This window comes from Heterocephalus glaber, unplaced genomic scaffold, assembly GCF_053883595.1.
Source record: "Heterocephalus glaber isolate CG9 unplaced genomic scaffold, H.glaber_assembly_v1.0 deba00001572, whole genome shotgun sequence".
In the NCBI taxonomy this organism is placed as follows: Eukaryota; Metazoa; Chordata; class Mammalia; order Rodentia; family Bathyergidae; genus Heterocephalus; species Heterocephalus glaber.
Window position 1 is genome coordinate 6,579,343 of NW_028258357.1, and position 19,542 is coordinate 6,598,884.

Consider the following 19,542-nt stretch of genomic DNA (forward strand, 5'->3'; position numbering starts at 1 on the left):
AAAATTATAGAAATTACTAAGTTTTGAAGTCAATATTACTGAAATTGACATCAGATACTCTCATTTTCCATATCTTTTAAATTAAGTGGTAGAAAGCCTAATACGCATTTTAATCATAGATTTCTTTTAAAAAATTGTCCTACAGGATAGCATTTAGAAAACCAAATTTTTAAAGCAGATATAAAGAAAGCTATGCTGATTGATGTGACAGTAGTTGTCTGGAGCCTTAATTATACACCTCCTACTCATCTTCCCCCATTCATGCACTCCTACAATAGATGTTGTCCTGGAGCAATTTCAATGTCACTGGACAGTATAATTTAAAATCTGTTCTAGTTTCAAAAAACTCTATAATTTGTTGCATTTACCGGTAAGAACTGTTAACCTCACTAATTTGTCAGAAGTTTCTTGTACAAGCAAAGTACTACACTTGACAAATATATTTACAGCCATAAGCTGCATAACAACATTTTTTGGTCAATGACAGTCTGAATATGTGACAGTGGTCTTATAAGGTTACTATAGAGCTGAAAAATTCCTGTAACCTAGTGATTTTGTAGCCTTTGTCCCATTAAAGCACACACATCTCTTGGGTGTTTGTGGTAAGGCTGATATCAGTAAACACATCCATATATGATGGGCTGCCCATCATATAAAAGTATGGTACATATAATTGTGTACAGTCCACCATACTTGTTAAGTGTAATGAATAAACTATTACTAGTTCATGCATTTGCTATAGAGTACTTTCAGCATTATTTTAGAGTATTCTCATTCTGCTTATTAATAAAACAAGTAAAAACGTATGCTAAGCTATGCTGTTAGCATCCTCATGCAATTCACATTTAATAAGTATCTTGGCAGCTTCCTTTTCTCTTGTGCTTGAATTAATCTCAGTTGTTGTGTTTCTTGTGCCCCCTAAGCACACAAAATATACTGCTAATATTGTCAGTAGTAGGTCACCTCGACAGTCAGGTGTGTCCCATTCCACCTGAGTGAAAATCATGAAGAACAAGAAAACAGTGACAGAAGCTGTTAAAAGACTTGCCTCATTGAAGAAATGAGAATAAAAAAGTTCAAAAACTACCTATATTAGATATGGAGCAATTGCTAATTATGAGGATAAAGACAAGACAAAAAAGAGTGTCCTCTTAACACTTTAATGACTATGGCCAAAGCAAACAAAAATTATTTTTCTGTGTTGAAAGAAAAAACTAGATCTGACAACAATGTTGACTTGACTGCTATCTCTGGATGGTTTAAATACTTCATGAATTACTTTTTATTATATAATGTGAAAATGAGTGGTTAGTCTATTAATACAGATGTGAAGGTAACAGAACAATTTTTAGAAAATCTACAGAAGCTGATAGTGGAGGAAAATTTCTTGCCAGAGTACATCTTCAGTATGAATAAAAGATCCCTGTTTGGGGAATGGATGTGGGGAAGGACTTTCATCCGTGTGGAACCAAATACTGTAAATACCAAGTTTCAAGGCATTTAAGGACGGTAAAACAGCCTTGACTGGGGCAATGTTGTAGGCGATATATTGAAACACTTTGAGAACTCTGGGCCTTTAAGTATATCAATAAGCACAGAGTATCAGTGCCCTATTAGAAGTGTAAGAAGTGAAGAATGACCCAGCCCATCTTCCAAGATGTCTTCACAAAATACTTTGCCAGTAAATTAGACAAGTACTGCTTGGAGAATAACATGTTTAAAGATGTGCTTATTGTTGATAATGCTCCTGTACATTCCCCTTTAATTGGTAATCTTCATTCCCATGTCAGTGTGGTGTTTTTCCCTTCAAACACCAACACTTTAATACAACCAACTTACCAAGGAGCTGTAGCAGCTTTTAAGGCCCACTGCCTCGGGAAAAGAACACCCAAGCTATTGCTGTGACTGAAGAACAGACCAAGAAGACACTGATGATATAGTGGAAGGTTTCCAACTTCTATAAATGTATCAGAAGTTTTCTTGGACTTGGAATGATATCACCAAGGAGTGTATGAATGGCATGTGGAAGATATTCAAAGAGTAACCTATTACTTCAGAGTACTTTCTACCATGAGAAGGTTGTAAAAGACAACAAGACTATGGCTGAAATGGCAAAGGACTTTAACCTAGGAATGGATAAGAATGGCATTGAAAAGTTCTGAGAATTGTCTCCTAAGAAATTGAGTAATAAGGAGTTATTGGAAATGAAACAGGAATGCACAGCTGAGGGAGAGACAAGTGTCTGGAGCCAGCTCAGGATCCAGCCATGATCAGGAGGCATCTTGCCCACCTCCTGCACTTCATGACTTCTCTCCCTTTGTGTCCCAATTTACCCTGCCAAAATAGCCCAGAGTGCAAGGAAATGCTCCTTGTACTCTGATTATTGTAGTCCTAGTTGACATGCTCCTAGGAACAGCCAGCTTGCATGTCCCAGTTCCCACCAGCCTTATCAGTCAGCTCTTCTCAGAATGTATTGGAACCACAAATTATCAAGGACATCCTGCCCTATCTCCTTTTCTGTACTTCCCTTCTTATGCCTTAAATAAAGTGACCCACTGGCTGCAGCAGTCCGTCTTCTCCCCACCCAGTCCTGCTTTAGTTATCTTTTGCTTTCTGCATCTTCCACCACCTGACTCAGGCCCTGGACGCTTGCTGTGCAGGCTGTGGCAACTGGCAGCCAACATGGCCTGAATACTGGGAACTACCATTTGACAGAGGAGAAGACAGCCCCGTTTGCGCACACTAAGGAGGGGAGGTGAGTAGACCACTGGTTGTAAAGCATGGGACAAAGTGATTCTAAAGAAAGGCATCTGTACATTCAGATGCTGGATGCCTCAGTGAAGGCAGGGGAACTAATATAAAACTAGATCAGCTTTGCTCTTTCCTTTCTTTGGTTCAGAATACCTATCCTTGGTTCCTAGAGCAGGGCATGGACATAGTACAAAACGCAGTGCCACACCTTAAACAGGTAGTTCAGGGTTATGATAACATGAAAGTGGCCTCCGAGTGGCTAGAGACAAATGAAGTGGGAGTGGGAGGAATGGAGCCCTGGGCCCCAACAGAGGAGCTCTCCTCTGAGTTTTCTAATTGCTCCTCAGAGGGAGATGAAACAGACTCGGATGTAGAGAACAAATCAGGGCTTGCAGCTTGGCTTCTCTTTCCATTTCTGTGCCACTGCAAGCACAATCGAAAGTAGTTGCACTATCTTGTGCTCCGCAGCAATCAGCCACTGGTGACAACTGTTTAGTTTGGGTTTTAGGACAACTGCTTGCCAAATCTGCTGTCTCTCACATGGTGGAATCGCCTCTCTCAGAAAATGTGCCATCCTTACACACAAACCCCAGTGCTTCCCCTCTGGTGGAGGTTGAGCTGCCTCCCCCTCCACTTCAGTTGCTAAGATCACAAGTGCAGAAAGGGTGGGGCAAAAGCATAAAGACAACTGTTTAGCTTTAGTGCACCAGGAAGTTCTGTGGTCACACTAAGAAAAACAAAACTTGCACTCGCCTTGGAAAGAATGGAAATGAGAAAACAAGTAATGGATTAAAAATAGCTAGGAAGGGCCGAGGATTTAGCTCAGTGGTTTCACTGCCTGCCTTGCAAGCTCAAGATCCCAAGTTCGATCCTGGTACCAAAAAAAAAAAGCTAGGGAAGCTGTGAAGAGCATAACACATAATAGGAGAAAAAAACACTCCTGGCTTTAAGAGCCAAGGCCACTGCTATGTTATCAGCTTGATGTTGTCTCCAAAGGTCTGAAATCCAAAACAAAGCCAGAGAAACTGCAACTGTGCTCTACCAGACATAAAGAGTTTTTACAAGAGGGATCAAGTTACAAATTTTAGGTAATTGATAAATGTATCTTTGTTGCAACTTGAGTTAATGTTTAATTGGTGTGCTTAAAACATTTCTTGTGCATTGCAAATCCTTGAATTGTACTTATAGAGTTAACTTGCTCTTTCCTATACTTTGTTGATGAAGAACTCAAGGTTACTTCTGTTCTATTGGCAGGCAGTCAATTTTAAAATGTAACAATCTGAGGGGGGGGGGCATTTTAAAATTTTAAGAGCGGAAGACAAGTTTGTTATAAAAGGTTTGCATTTACAGGCATTAAGAGCTTTCATTCTTTCCAGTTCTATAAGAGATCTCTGTTAATTGACTTACAAAATGTTTTGACTAGTCTTATTTACAAATATGAATCTAAAAATTATAAAAGATTCTCATAATTCAAGTAGGCTAACTATATATGAGTGCACTCTAGTTTTACAAATTGTCTTGTTTGTTTTTCCAATTGTATGGCTGTTTTGAGCTCAATTTTTTTTTCTTTTTTTGCCTTTAAAACTTTTTTTAAAAGATATTTGCTTATAATTTAAATTGGCTTATAGACCAAGATTATTTGATTTAAAGGCATGTATTTCTTTTTTCTCTCAGGTTGCTAACAGGTTAAAATGATGTAATATATATTGTTGTCTAAATGTAATCTCTCCAAAACTTTAATTGGTTACAAATAATGTATTGTTACAATCTGTTTTTAAAGGTTATTAAATAAACTTTGTCAAAGTAATTAATGAAGACCCTTAGATATAGAGATTGCTAAATGGGACGCCCCTTCGTGAACAAAGGAGCGGCCCCATAGAAATGTTTTTCAGGCTTTGCTCACTAGAGAGACCTCAACAGTTTCCATACTCTTACAACAGACTAACCTGATAGTTTTCATAGTCTTATAAAAAACTTACATCAATGAATATTTCTTAAATATGCTATTGTAATATGTTTGAATTGGTTGTCATCAAAGGGATAAGTTCTAAATATGTTATTGTGATATGTTTATACTAGTCATCTTCAAAAGATTAAATTTTTTTGTGAGAAAAACATCTTTTACTGAAAAGATGCTTTTGGCAGCAAACTAAAAGGGGATAAACCTTCATATATATAATTATAATAATTATTATTGTCAATTTTCTGGTGTAATAAATACATACATGCTTTCTGACTATGCAGGTATTTTAATATATTGTTTATGGTAATAACCCCCTTTTGATTCAGGTGTTTGCCTTTTTCTTACACTCCAGCTACTTATGATAACAGGTAAATTTATAAGTTGATGCATTTTCTTTAGATGATATCCCATCAAAAGATAACAATTTGGGTAAGAGTTTTTTGTGTTTTGGAGGAGAGTGAGTGTGTTTAACAATGGCTATTTTATAACAAGATGGACATTTATGTGTTACAAAGATAATACCATCATGATTGTCATGCTAAAATATTATGTGTAGCTCTTGATTTGAAGTTATTTTGTTAACATTTTACAAAACTTCTACTAGAATAAGCATGATTGATGATAATAACAGTCTTCTAACTATGTTTTATATTTCAAAGTGCTTGATATCCAGATAAAATTATAGTAAATAAGTTCACTACTCCCATTGCACAGCTAATGTTATTGATCTGCTCTTCCGGGTATTCAACAACTAAAGTTTAGAGACCAGAACTAGAAAGGTAACTGGACTAAGAAGACAGCCAATATTTTGGCCCTGGCCTTTCAAGGTCTGCAAACAACCCAGGACATGAAGAACCTTTGCTAAAGATCCTACAACTTTGGTAAGTCACCCAACCTCCTGAGCAGGGAGATTGTTGGACACCAAAAAGATAAGAACCAATAGTGTGCCAAAGGAGTGTCACCTGTAGGGAAAAATCTCCCATGTTTTCACAGGAAGCAATGTGGTCAAGCAAGGCCATGACCCATCCTGATGGCTGACACAACAGAAGCTGAGAAGCTCTCTACAGGGTTCAAAGTAATGCCTGTGGAGACTTAATTGACCTTGATAGACAGCAAGAGGTTAATTTTAATTAATACAGGTCTCATCTTAACTTGGTCTTAAACACTCAGTAGAAAAGTATAATCCAAAGATATTTGAAGTCAAGACCATAGTAATAAAACTGTACATAATAAGGGGCTTCAATTGCTGACCCCTACTGGCAGTTTCCAACTACACTGGTGGGTGACTCATCCCTGTTATAGGACAATAGACAAAACTACAGTAAAATTTATAGACCTCAACATGAGTTTTTAAATTTTTAGTTAAAATTGTTTGTTCAATTATTAAATTTTCAATCTCTTTACAGCTAAAATTAAAATAAAAATTATGATAAAATATCAGACCAATGGCTGGTCTGAGTGCAGTGATGTTTAGAACTAATTGATCACAACCAGTCACAGATGACATCCATTAATAAAAGGGTCTAAGAGCCAGCTGGTTACACTCACTATTTTAGTCCTTTAAAAAGTTTCTAAACATGGCTGTTTCCCCAACCTGCTTCTTTATTTCAGTACTTATACTTTGATTATAGGCTCTAATTTTTCAAGCAATTTTGTTTATTCTTGCCTATAGGCTGACAAACTCCAAGTGATCATATAGATAAAAGCAACAACAAAGGTGCTAGATTTTTTTACCAAAATCCACTAGATTGACTTTATATAGAGAGTTTATAATTGTCAAATTACAAGATGATTTTTATTTAAGGACTATTAAATTAGCTCCCTGAAGAGAGTCCCTAACTGCAGTCTTCCCTACATGGACCCTTCACAGCTCAAAGCAGTTAGATTGAGACTATGCCCCTTCTCCCCTAACCACAGTTCCAAATGCTCTTTATAAAGGAAATTATTATAGATAGCTAAGTCAGTTAGACATAGTGTAAGTCCTTGTGATATAGATCCATTGGATAACTCATGGGGCCAAGCCATCGTTGGGCATACTCACCTTTTCTTAAAGGCACAATTACATAAACAAAAAAGAGGTGGGCGGGGTACAGCTACCTCCACAAGCTCAATTAGATCTTGTTACTTTTGTGTTAAATTTTTTAGATCTACTTATGGAAAGTAAATATATATATATAAAGACAGATCTACAGACATGTCCTAGACACTAGTGTTGCCAAAGTATGTCCTAACTAAAAGCTAAACGGCTCAATACAATTAATAACATAGAGCTGGGTATGTTTATTTTTCAACAGAAAATAAAAAGATGCTGTGGACATCATCATCACAGAATGTATCACCATAGACCAAGATGATGGATTTGCTGCAAGCAGCATGCTGTGACACCCCTGCTGAAGCCATACAAAGACTGCACCTGAGTGACTCCCTTCACCTGATACAGTCCTGAGATCTACAAAGATGACCAGACATGATGCAGCTGCCTTTTTCAAACAGAAAAGGGGGAGATTCATTGGGTCGAGCCTGAAGATGGCCCTTTGCCTCCTCTCTGCTCTCTTTCTCTTCCCAACTCCCTTTCTGCTCCATAAACTAGATAGTCACTAATGTGTCCTACCTTCTGGGAGGCCATGGCTTCCATGATGTAGCTCCAAGTTCATCCAACTTTTCCTTTCTAGGCATGTCCCCTGGACTGCCTATGTGCTTTGGACCTAGTACCTTTTGCTTATCCATAAAGCAGATGTCTAACTTTGCACTTATTCAAAACATCACTGGCAGAACTCTTGATGAAACATTTCTCTATCATAGTGCTTCTATGTCCAAAAGGAACGCCTCTTTTCCCTGCCCCTTGAGGCCTTGTCATAATATTTTGTGCAGTCTTACAAATCCCATTTATGTACCATAGGAAGATTGTTTTTGGCCTCTTCAAACATTACCACATTGCAACAGGCGGAGTTTGTAGACTGGTCACATAGTATTTACAACTTTTCAGGCTCTTACCCTAACCCAAGTTTATTCATAAACCTCACATATAGGCAGAGGGATCTATAGAGGCTCATGGCTGCATTGCAACTGCAATTTGACCAATTGTCTTACTACCTTGAATGCAAACCACTCTACGATGTTGTTGTACAGACCATCATTTCTCATGGTTCCTACTAACCTCTCCGGACCCTGGTATTATGACCAGGGTCTCCAAGTGTTGAAAGAAATCAAGAACCAACTTCTACCTAGTAGACCCAGAATGACTGAATGGATTATTTTAGGTATCACCTCACTTGTCACTATCCTAACCACTGCGGCAGTTTCTGCACTGGCCTTAGCACAACATATTCAGACCACTCATTTTGTCAACCAGCTGTTGAAAAACACCTCCTATGCCTGAACTCAACAAGTAGATATAGAATTCAAACTGGAGAAACAGATTCTGGCCTTATAGGAGACTGTGCTTCGGATTGGAAATCAGGTCAAAGTCCTACAGTTTTGGCAGGGCTTACAGTGCCATGCTGAATGTAAACATGTATGTGTTACTGCCCTACCATATACTGATTCACAGTGGCCTTGGGAACAGGTGATGGCACATCTGATGGGAATCTTTTGTAACACAAACATAAGTCTTGATCTTGCCTGTCTCTATCAAGGAGTTATTGATATACAACACATCCATCATTTCTCAGCCTTTTGGCTAAGATCAAATGATATACAACACCTCCCAGTACAGAGTCTCACACGCAATGGCGCTCCTCGAGCAGTACTACATTTACTAAATGGATTCAACCCATTCAGCATAAATCACCATTCCTTTTGGATGTTTTGGGGCATCAAACTTGTCCTGTGTGTGCTTATTTTCCTTTGCATAGTCTGCCAACGAGTCCTCCAACAGCATGCCATAGACCTTGCCATGCAACAGCACTGAACAACCCTGGAGCTACAAAACAGATAAGGGGGAGATATCGATCAGGCCACCCTCAGGAGGTGTCTTGCCACCTCCTGCACTTCATGACTTCCCTCCCTTTGTGCCCCAGTTTACCCTGCCAAAATAGCCCAGAGTGCAAGAAAATGTTCCTTGTACTCTGTTTACTGTAGTCCTAGTTAACATGGTCCTAGGAACAGCAAGCTTACATATCCCTGTTCCCACCAGCCTTATCAGTCAGCTATTCTCAGAATGTATTAGAACCACAAATTACCAAGGACACCCTGCCCCATCTCCTTGTTTGTACGTCCCCGCCTTATGCCTTAAATAAAGTGACACACTGGCTGCAGCAGTCTTCCCAGCTCAGCAGGCAGGGAGGCCCCACCCACTCCTGCTTTGTTCTCTTGTTTTCTGCATCTTCCATCACCCTGCTCAGGCCCTGGACCCTTGCTGTGCAGGCCCTGGCAGACAAGAGAAAAGGAAATGTTTGGGGAAGAAAAATAAGAAGAACCTACAAGAAAAGTCAATTTAAGCATTTAGCAGAAGCTGTTGGAGACCTCAATAAGCTCCATAAAGAGGTCACAAACTTGGACCTCAACCCTAAAGACTTTCCTTAGCAAAGAGAAATGCTCATGGTATATTTTCTGCTTACAAGAAAATCTGTGATGAAAAAAGAAACAAACTAAGCAAACCCACCACAGATGTGTTACTGAAAAAAAAAAAAAAAAAAAGAATAACTGCTCAGGAATAGCTGTCATCATGCAGGTCCTGCTGGGGGATTCAGAAGAAAAGCACTGTTGTTAGAGGAGCTGTCAGCTCCATGCCCCTGGAGACCTTCCAGTGGGAGAAAAGGTGGAGAAGGAACCCAAGGACATTGTGATCCTGAACCTGGGTAAGGCAGGGTGGAGAATTATGTTTGTTTCTTAGTGTTTAAACAAAGTTCAGAGTAAAGCATGAATACATGAATAAATAAATAATAAACTTTAAAAGTAGAAAAAAAGTTCATAGAATAAAAATATGAAGACCAGCTGCACAGCATTTATTTTTATCGTCAGTGCTACTGCAAGTCAAAAAGTTAACAAATTAAAGTTTATAAAGTAAAATTTTACATTGAGCTAAGGTGAATTTATTATAAAAAATATTTTTTACAAATTTAGTGTAACATAAATACACAGTGTTTATAAGGTTTATGCTAATGTTTTAGGACCTCCTAGTCCCATTTTTCCCCAGAGCAACTTTTAGTCCTACCAAACACTCATAGTAGATGCCCTATGACGGTGTACCATGTTATAAATCGTATTGGTTAGTGTACCTTTTCTATGTTTCAATACAGAAATACTATTTTCTTAAAACTGCCTATAATATTCAGTACTGTAACATTCTGTATAGGTTTGGAGTCTAGAAGCAATAAACCATATTACACTGCCTAGCTGTGTAGAGTTAAGACTACCATTTAGGTGTGTGTAAGTATCCTCTCAGCTGCTTCACAGAAGAATAATACCACTTAATGATGCATATCTAAGAAGGTATCCCAACATTAAGTGATGAATGACTGGATTGGGAGCTTATTTCCCAAACGCATTTTGACTTTCACCTAAAAATGAATAAGAAATACACAATACAAAAAGATGGTTATTCTTACAGGAAGAAAATCCATTTAAAATATGGAATAAATCCATCCTGGTATAAGGAAGGACAAACACTTTCCCCAAAGCTCATCTGCCTAGTACTACTGGAATGGTAATAAATCCATCCAATTCAGTCTTAACATGAAATTTGGCCTTGTGAGAGAGCATTTTAGTCAGTTCATTGTTCTGTCTTTGCACATTCTCCCCATCAGAGCAGATTTCAGCTCTCTAAATGACTTTCAGATCACTGATTCTACCGCCAGCTGTTGCAATAGAACTTAAGTTTTTGGCTGAGGAAGACGTTATTATCTGCTCAAATATTTGTATGTTGGCAGATCTTTTTAACAGGTGCTACCCAGAAAGAGAGACTAAGGGTTATAAGGCATTACAAGTGCTGGAGAAAAGATCACTGAAATAAAATTAAGTTCTTTCACTGGAATAGACTTGCCTCTTGACACCTATGACTTTTGAAATATAGTTTGATCGATCTATGCTTCAATCTTTGCGTTGCTTTAGCAGTTTATTTTCAGAGACTGCCAGATTTCAGTTTCCATATAAACAAATGGCTTGAACAGAGAATGGAGGCTGGCCTCAGGATATTTATGCTAATACCATTGGTTCTACCATTACTAATCCCAAAGCGAACTGAGAAAAATTAAAAACCTCCTAAAAAAGAATTTGTGGACCAGTTTTTCCAAATACAACAGCAAAGGAATTCATGACAGAATGCTGGAAATGATAATTTAGATGAATCAAGTAGTTTTTATGACATGAGAAAAAGGGTGGGAAAGTGCTAAGATAATTTTCTTCACTGTTTTTTATGCAAATGTTGACTTTGTAGATCTGTTTGAAGTTTTGAGTTTTCATAGCTGGAGGTCACTTTCCATTTAGTGACTCACTCCAGCCAGCTAAAAGGACCCTCACAAAGGACTGGTGGCATATTCAGAAAGCGGAGTTATTTTTAACTGTCTGAATGAAATCACTATTTTTATATATAAATCCAGTCAGTCAAATTAGTCATAAAAACTGGATTTTGTAGTAGAAAAAATTTCATCTCAAAACAATATTTTAGCATGTTTTGAAGCATTTGATATATATTAAATAAAAGGATAACATACCTATCACTTCTGGTTTTCCATAAAATTTCCTAAATTCTAAGAAACATAAACATTTAACTGGTGAAAAAAGTCATCATATCATTAACTCTTTCATTGCTTCAAAGTCATCAATATACTTTTATTTCCTTCATCATAAGATAAAATTTATGCCAGCAGCAAATGTACAAATGGTTTGCTATGGCTTGTGTTTAGATGTCCCCTCAGTGTCTCATGTGGTCATAGCTGGAGCTTTATCACAGGTGACGGGATCTAGAGTGTATACTTGATTCATGGTGCAATGCTAGGATTAAGGGTGCTAGGATTAAGGATGTGCTAGAAAGATACTTGCTAGTTACTTATAGTGTGTCTCTTGCTTGCTTTTGCTATCTTCTGCCTGCCATAAAGCGCTGCTCCTCTGCAATGCTGCTCTGTCATCCACCTGACCTTGTAGCCATCTGATTAGGGACTGAAACCTCTACAAACTATCAGCTGAAATCTTTCTTCATAGAACTTTGAGCAACAGGTATTTTGCCTGAGCAACCAGAAAAAGTAACTAAGACATGATTAGAGCCCATTTCTTATTTATTTATTTTTTGGTACAGGAGATGAGCCCAAGGCTTTTACACTGAGCTACATTCTCAGACTTTTTTTTTAAATTTTGAGACAGGATCTCCCTAAATCACTCTACCTGAGCTTGAACTTGTGATCCTCCAGCCTCAGCCACCCAGGTGCTAGGTTCACAGATGTGCACCACCATTCCTCTTTCAGATATACTCATTTTTTTTTCCTCAAAGTTTCCACAGGTGAACCCCCCCCCCACTCTACTTCTTACCTCACTATAGCTTGTCTCTGTACATTGCCAACATCTGCCATCTACTCTGTTTCCCTTTCTGCTATGTGTTTCTTAGTGCATCTCAGTCACACCGTAACAACCAACCCTTTGAGCTCTGTCTTCTCAAAAGAATCCCTGAATTTCTCAGAAGCAGAAGCTATGTCATTTTCATTCTTGAATTCCTGGCATTTTTCTTTGTGACTGCACAACAGTTGACTCATTACTTGCTGAATAAATGTGTAATTGACACATGTGCACTGCAATTGCCCTATATCAGTGTTGTCTGTACAGGAGCCAAGAAGTCTCCATTGCTTACATTCTGTTCACAGAAACTGATCTACTCTAAGGTGCTCTTGAAAAGAGAGATTTGGAAGCATCTTCTGACTCTATAGCATTTTCAATGAATGCATGGATGGCTTTTGCATCTAGGTCTTCCATTTAAAAAGAAGTGGAGTGAATTATTTGCATAAAATACATACTGTTTGTGTCAATGCCCACGATTATGGATAAGTGTCTCATAACCCTTGATTTTTTTTTTAGTATGGAAATGTTTGATTTTAATTGATTTTGCTGTTATTGGTTTTGGCTGTATTTGTGCTACTGGTTTTGCTGTGAAATAAACTCCTCCTTACTCTGAAATTTTAGGTTCAGTCCATCACAAAATACAAATGACCTCCAAGGGATTTTGTTTTATGTTGCTTCTTTGTAAAAAAGAAAACAGAGATGAGTTTCAGGTTAGGGCAGAAAAAGAGACAGAAGTAGCCTCAGGATGTAGAACACAAGGGATTTTTATCAGCATCAGAAACTTAGAAGGCATGAATTTATAAACTCCTGACAATTCATTAAGATCTGGGACAAGTCACTGGACAGTGATGTGGCTAGAGATGCTATGATTTGTTGTTGTATGTATGTTTACTTCAGTGTCTGTGTTTGTGTAAAAGAATACAGACTTCTGATGACTTCTCATATGTCACATACTATATATAGTTTAGCTGGTACCATGTGAGTATATTCTCAATATTCCAAAATGTTAGTAGTGACACCAAAATTTATATACTTATAACATGATAATTAGAAAAATACCTCAAAGATGTGTTAAATATTATAAAGGAAAATATTTCAACTTAAGAAATCACAAAAAAAGTTAAAAATGAAATATTTATTTATGTATTTGGTTTTTTGAGACAGGGTCTCACTATGTAGTTCACTGGACTTGAACTCACTATGTATCCCAGGCTGGCCTCAAACTCACAATGATCCTCTTACAACCTCAGGCTCCTCAGTTCCGGGATTACAGGCATGCATCATCACACCTGGCCTTTTTTTTTTTTTTTTCGTTTTTTGGAAATTTGTAACTTTTAAGAAGAAAAACAAATATGCTTCCCTACATAAGTTTGGAAAGAGCAACAAAGAATAATAATTATAATTGTACTATGATTTTTGTAATTTGCATTAATCTTATTGTTTCATTCCAATATAACAACAATTGCTAAAATTTATTAATGGAGTTTTAACATATGATGAACTACGTTTTATATATAAATAATTAAAAATAGCTGTGTTCAGTGGCATACACTTGTACTCCCAGCACTCTGGAGGCTGAAGCAGGAGGATCATGGCAAATTCAAGGTCAGCCTGGACTACATAGTGAGATCCTGTCTCAAACAAATAAATAAAAATAAGCAGTTATGTCTCACAGCAGAAATGTTTTTATAATACATTTTATTTTATGAGGTTAATTTGTGAAATAAACATGGTCCTTTTTTATACGATTCTATAGCAGTATACAAACTGACTGTGCTTTTTAAAATCAAATTAATAAAGTATGGCATTTAAAGGATAAACAGCCACTGCATTCCTTACCTATAAAAAAGTTCCTATTCATATGAACTAACATATCCCCTGACATCCTGGACAATATAGACAAACCATTCCAGACATTATTTTTCTTGTAACTGGTTCTGTTTCATTCATTTGATTTGATCACTTCATGTCATGATGACTCCTGTGATCACTGTACTCTTGTGAGAAAGCGTACATTCCAGGATGTTTATATCATTTAGCATCAGTGTTAAGCTTAGGTTTCTGGATTACCTTTAATGGGACCTGTATTTTCTCCAGACTCTTGAATTCCTTCATTAATGTACAACCATAAGCAATTAAGCAAAATGTGCAAAGAAATTAAGCAAAACTGAGTGTATATATACATATATATATATATATATATATATGTATTCAGTTACTAGAGGCACCAAATGTTCACCTTGCAATCATTTACATACCAGCCTTTCCAGTGATAGCCAATCCCAATTCTTCATTTTATTCAATGACATAGCAGTGAAGTTAATAGTCTATGGACATCTCAATCACTACAAGGTCTTGCAACTAATTTAGATATACATAATTATGTAATTAGTTTCAAAATATTTGTATTGCTCTCAACAAGAAAAACATTTCAATTTGTATTCAGGGAAAATAGACTTATAATAATACCTATCTCTGAAATGGTGAAAATTACCATTAAATATACATATCCTAAGTTATTTCAATTAAGCATTTCATTAATAAGAGAGTTAATTATTTTCCTTCCCTCTCCCTTCATCTTCTGCTCCATTTGCTAAGACTAGGTAACAAATTCTCTTAAACCTAGTGGTGCAAAGCAGCCTCTTTTTTAAATTATTCGTTGTTTATTGGTACATTTTAGCTATACACTATGATGACATTCATCATTGGGAATTTGTACCTTTGCATGATATATCTTGCTTTTTATTTTTTCCCCATTCCCCCACCCTCCCTTCAATTCTTCCACTCCTCCCTGTTTACCAGACTTTGATTCCATTTTTTTCCTTTTTTCATAGTTTTTTCTTTCCCTTCTTTCCTTTTCTCTACCCTTCCCCTTCGGACATTTTCTTCCTATTTCACAGAGACAGATCACCGTGCTGATTGTATGACATCCGGTAAATGTAGTCAAGATATTGTAGCCATAGTGGGCAAGGGAGTTACCTAGCAGAAATTAGAGTTCATCTGATAGAGCATGCTGCTACCCATGGTGCCTACTGTTAGGTGGATACTGTGTTAAAGGCTACCGGAGGCTCTTGATAGTAATCCACAGAGACACTGGTTTGGGATCTGTGTGGTAATGGAGAGATGAGATAATTCTTCGAAGTGCTACTGATTACAAGAAAAATCTGGAGGTGGGCTGTGGGAGGCCACCGAAGTTCAGTGAAGATAAGAGATCACATCAGCCTGGCAGCACCTGATAAGGAGAGTCTGAATAACCCCAATTTATCAAATGTTCTCTCATATGGATAGCTTTTACAGTTTCAAAGAGGAAATTGTTACCACTTCCTTCTTATAATTAAAACTACTGGGTACTCATAAGTTATATAGTGCAGTAGCAAAGACAGTTGTAAGTGCTATTTCATACATGTTTATATGTGTGATTGTGTTTTTGTCATTCATCTATTTTGTTTTAAAATCCTTGTCTGCTGGACATTTTGTTTTTAAAAATGCAGAGCTAATCCAACCTTAATTTTTTTCTGAAAACCATGGTTTTGTAAAGCTTCCTGACTCTTTGGGCATTTTCACTGTTTTGACATGCTCTGGTATCCCAGGAAAAAGACCAGGTTGTGCTGTCCCTGCTTTTTGATTTTTGTACCTCGCCCTGCATTCATTTCTGCCAAACACCTGTGAGCAGATCACCAGGCTGATGATTTAATTCTAATATGTTTATAAAGGTAAAAAATTATGAGCACCTGGATGTTTTTTCTTTTCTGTTTTAAATCAAGTGAAGGTACAATATAATATTTCAATTGAACAAATTGCTAAAACTGTTATAACACCACTAAGATTGCTTAGTCTCTTTGAATATTAAGTAGTAGAAATTCAAAGAAATCACTCAGGTAAATTTGTAGAAGGTAATTTTGGCTAAAATAAATGGAAGTTTTTACAAACCCTGTTTTGTTTTAGGTTTTAGCGTAAATGTACAAAATTGATATCTACTTCACACCTAACATATTTCCAGGGATCAAATTGAAATAATTCTTTTTAAAACTTAAATTGAACTTATATCCTTTAGATATATTTTTTTGTTTTGTTTTGAATAAATTGATCTTTCTCCAGAAAACACCAGGGGAAGATTATCCTGAAGATTTAAATTGATCAGTGAGGAGGTACCATTCTGATGTAAATGCAAGAAAATGATAGGAATCACAGATAATTGAGTTGGATATTTATTTTGGTTTCAATATCTTTTGGTCAATGTGCAATAGTTTAAAAAAAGAAATTTATCTCTCATGATTCTGGAGGTAGAGGAGTTCCAGAAAATGGTGTTGACTGATTCAACTCTTTGTAAGATTTCTCTCCTTGGCTTACAGACAACCACCTGCTAATTGTGTCCTTACATAGTACATAAAGGGGACCATGGACTCTTTTCTCCTCCTACAGGGACACTAATTCCATTAAACCTTTGCCCCTCAACCAGTTACCTAACTATGACCACCTCCTAGACAACACATCTCCAAATACTATTATGGCTTCAACATATGAATGGGGGAGGGGGTAAATATTTATTTCCTATTAGGGAGCATCTCTAGGGACAACAGGAGCCAGAGTTTGACAACACTGACTGAAGACTTTACCTTTTCTGTGACTTAAAAGCATTTTACAACTGCTTCTTTGGCCTCAAAACTAAGCACTCAACCACATAGCATTATCAATGAGTTGGTTTTCTCTTAGTTTTTCAGAGCCATGATTCAAAATTGTATTAGATAATTCTATTACTGCAACTTAGAGTAGATATGCAACTAGTTTCATTCTCTCACTTCCATATCTTGCCTCTCCAAAAATCTTTAAATCTACATTATAAAAGTACAAAAAATGAAACAGACTAATTTTATTATAAATCTGTAACATGTAAGTCTACAGGTTATTAATTAGGAAAAGCAATGAAAGTATACATAAATCAAAACAACCCTTGGTACCCTAATAATGTGTACTGTTTTATGCATCAGTTAATAAATAAATTTATTTGTGGTGCTGAGGATTGAACTGAGGGCCTAGCTCATGCTACTGAGCTATAACCCTTGTCATATAAATTTAATTTTTAGAAAGAACATTGGCAAAGTAGTCACAGGAACAGCATGTATTTAGGAAAATAAGAATTATATGCACATGCACTGAATCAGGGCAGATCTGAAGTGAGTGTCGTGTACAGAGAGAGTGGGAGAGTTAATTTATATTTTATGGGTTTCATATGGTTTTTCAGAGGTGGTTCATTGTCTGGGGAGAAATCCTAAGCTGCAACCCTATTTTGATTGGTTAGTTAGAGAGACTCACATAGGAGCAATGGTGAAGATGAGACAGAGAAGAGCCTGACTCATTTTTCTTCTGGCTGGAGGGGGCAGAGGTGGCTTTCCCAGTAGCTGTCTACCTCTCCCTCTCCTTTTCCTTTGTTCCCTTTTGTGACCTAATGGACTGGGACAGTTTGCTTCAGTGTTCTTCTTGGCTATCAAACTGCCATTTTCCACTCTAACATGAGTTCAGCCAGGCAACATGGTGGCTCTCCCCAACTCCAACCTCTTCTATAAATACTGTTGCATGTTTTGAAGAAGGAAGAAGGAACTCTGGGTGGCTAAGATCAGGAAGAGAGGGATCAGGGCTCCTTATTTGCATACCCAACATTGACAGTAAGCCTTCTAGAAGATTCCCTTGCTTCAGCCCTGCCCCTCACTGACACAGGCCTCAGGCTGTTATATAAGCAGCACTCCCCAGCCATGTCTCTGTTCCCTCCCTCACCTCACCCTCACCATGTTGCAGCATAGTCCCTGTTAAAATAAAGACTCACTTTAGTGTCCCTGTAAACCTGCCCCTAACTTATTTCTTGGGTAGTGTTGGCTCCAAAAATCCACCAAATCAATTTGGGATTTTTATCCTGAGTAGTATAGCCAGAGCAGTCATTTCCAAAACAAAACAAAACCCTGAGAGCTGTTAACACAACAGAGCTCCAGAGACCAACAGTCAGTGAGACAAGAGGCAGAAAATGGCATCCAATAGAGTCGACCTATGGGGCGCAGCACAAGTTGGCATTGGCTGTGACAGGCTGGAGTGGCAGTGACCAGCAACTGGCTGTGTCGACTGCTGGCATCAGGAAAGTGGGCAGAGCTGCAGTTTGCTGAGTAAAAGAACCCTAGGCTGATTAGAAACAAAGGCAGATGAATACTGGCTCCATTGCTTATCAAAATCTATGGGGAATAATCTGTGCTTTGACCTTAACTGGATCAAGTGCAATATTCTCACAATTTACTAACTCTCCTTCTGAAAGCTGTAGCCTTAGTTCATTTTCTTTCATAATATTAAAGTTTCAGTGCTATATGGTAGAAGGTATTTAAAAGGTTTTTAATCAAAATAAATATTGAAAAACCTACCACTATGTCTAAGGAACCCATATTTTTCTTGCACTACATTGTACATGTTCGAAAGAAAATTTTGTTTGTGAGAGAGTGTATGCACATGATACTTTACACTTCTCTTACCACCAGTCATCTTCCGAAGGGTCACAACAAGATTTCCAGACTCAAGTCTCAAAGAAATACAGAATATTTTCTAATGTACGAAATAAACAATCTTTCCCTTTGGCATATGTAGGACATATGTTCCATAAAACAAGACTCAAAGAAATCTTCTCAAAGAGTTTAAATAGCATATATTTCTGTCTTCTATAATTGAAGAATGCATTTCCATTATAAAAATTAGAAAGGAGAAGCATAAAGAAGAAACAAGAACTCACAATTGCACTTCCACTAAATAATTATCTGAGGAATACTTGTCCCTAATCAGTTATTTTTTAAAAGCTGGTACTTTTCCTCACTTTTCTACTTTGGATGTGTTGCATCACCTTCCAACTTAGTTCTACCTACATATTCTTCTTTATATAAACCTTTAGAAATAGATCATTAGATTGGAAATCAAACCTTTTCAGTTCCTGACTAAATTGTCTTTGAAAGATTTTTTATTTTCATTAATGTTCTCCTGTTTCCATTTGATAAGGCTCAATATTATAATTATGTTTGATCTATGCTATGGTTTGAGTATGGTTTTGTTTGAGTGCCCCAAGACCTTTGACCAGATCTCATTCTGTCTCCACTCTCAAAAGTCATACTGATTTGAATTTTTCTAGAGCCTCATTCATCTGTTTTGTTACCAATAAAAGAATTTAAGGAAAAAAAAAAGTCATACTGACTTCCTCATAATTGTTTTGAGTTTCTTTAACATGAGATTTTAGCTAATCTTGTGTTCAGTATCTTAGAGTGATACCATAACCCCAAAATGTAAAATTAAGGATATAAAATTATATTCTGAGAATT

General features: G+C 37.1%; 1 long non-coding RNA gene across 2 annotated transcripts; it reads left to right on the forward strand.

Moving 5' to 3' along the window:
• The first annotated feature begins 2,393 nt into the window (after positions 1–2,393).
• Positions 2,394–12,861, forward strand: LOC110346228 (uncharacterized). 2 transcript variants are annotated; one of them, XR_002390144.2, is made up of 4 exons: positions 2,394–2,755; positions 3,748–3,839; positions 5,429–5,595; positions 7,009–12,861. It is a non-coding gene; the product is annotated as an uncharacterized LOC110346228 (long non-coding RNA). The 2 variants fall into 2 exon arrangements; XR_002390143.2 differs by lacking the exon at positions 3,748–3,839 and having other exon boundaries at positions 2,424–2,755.
• The last annotated feature ends 6,681 nt before the right edge of the window (positions 12,862–19,542 follow it).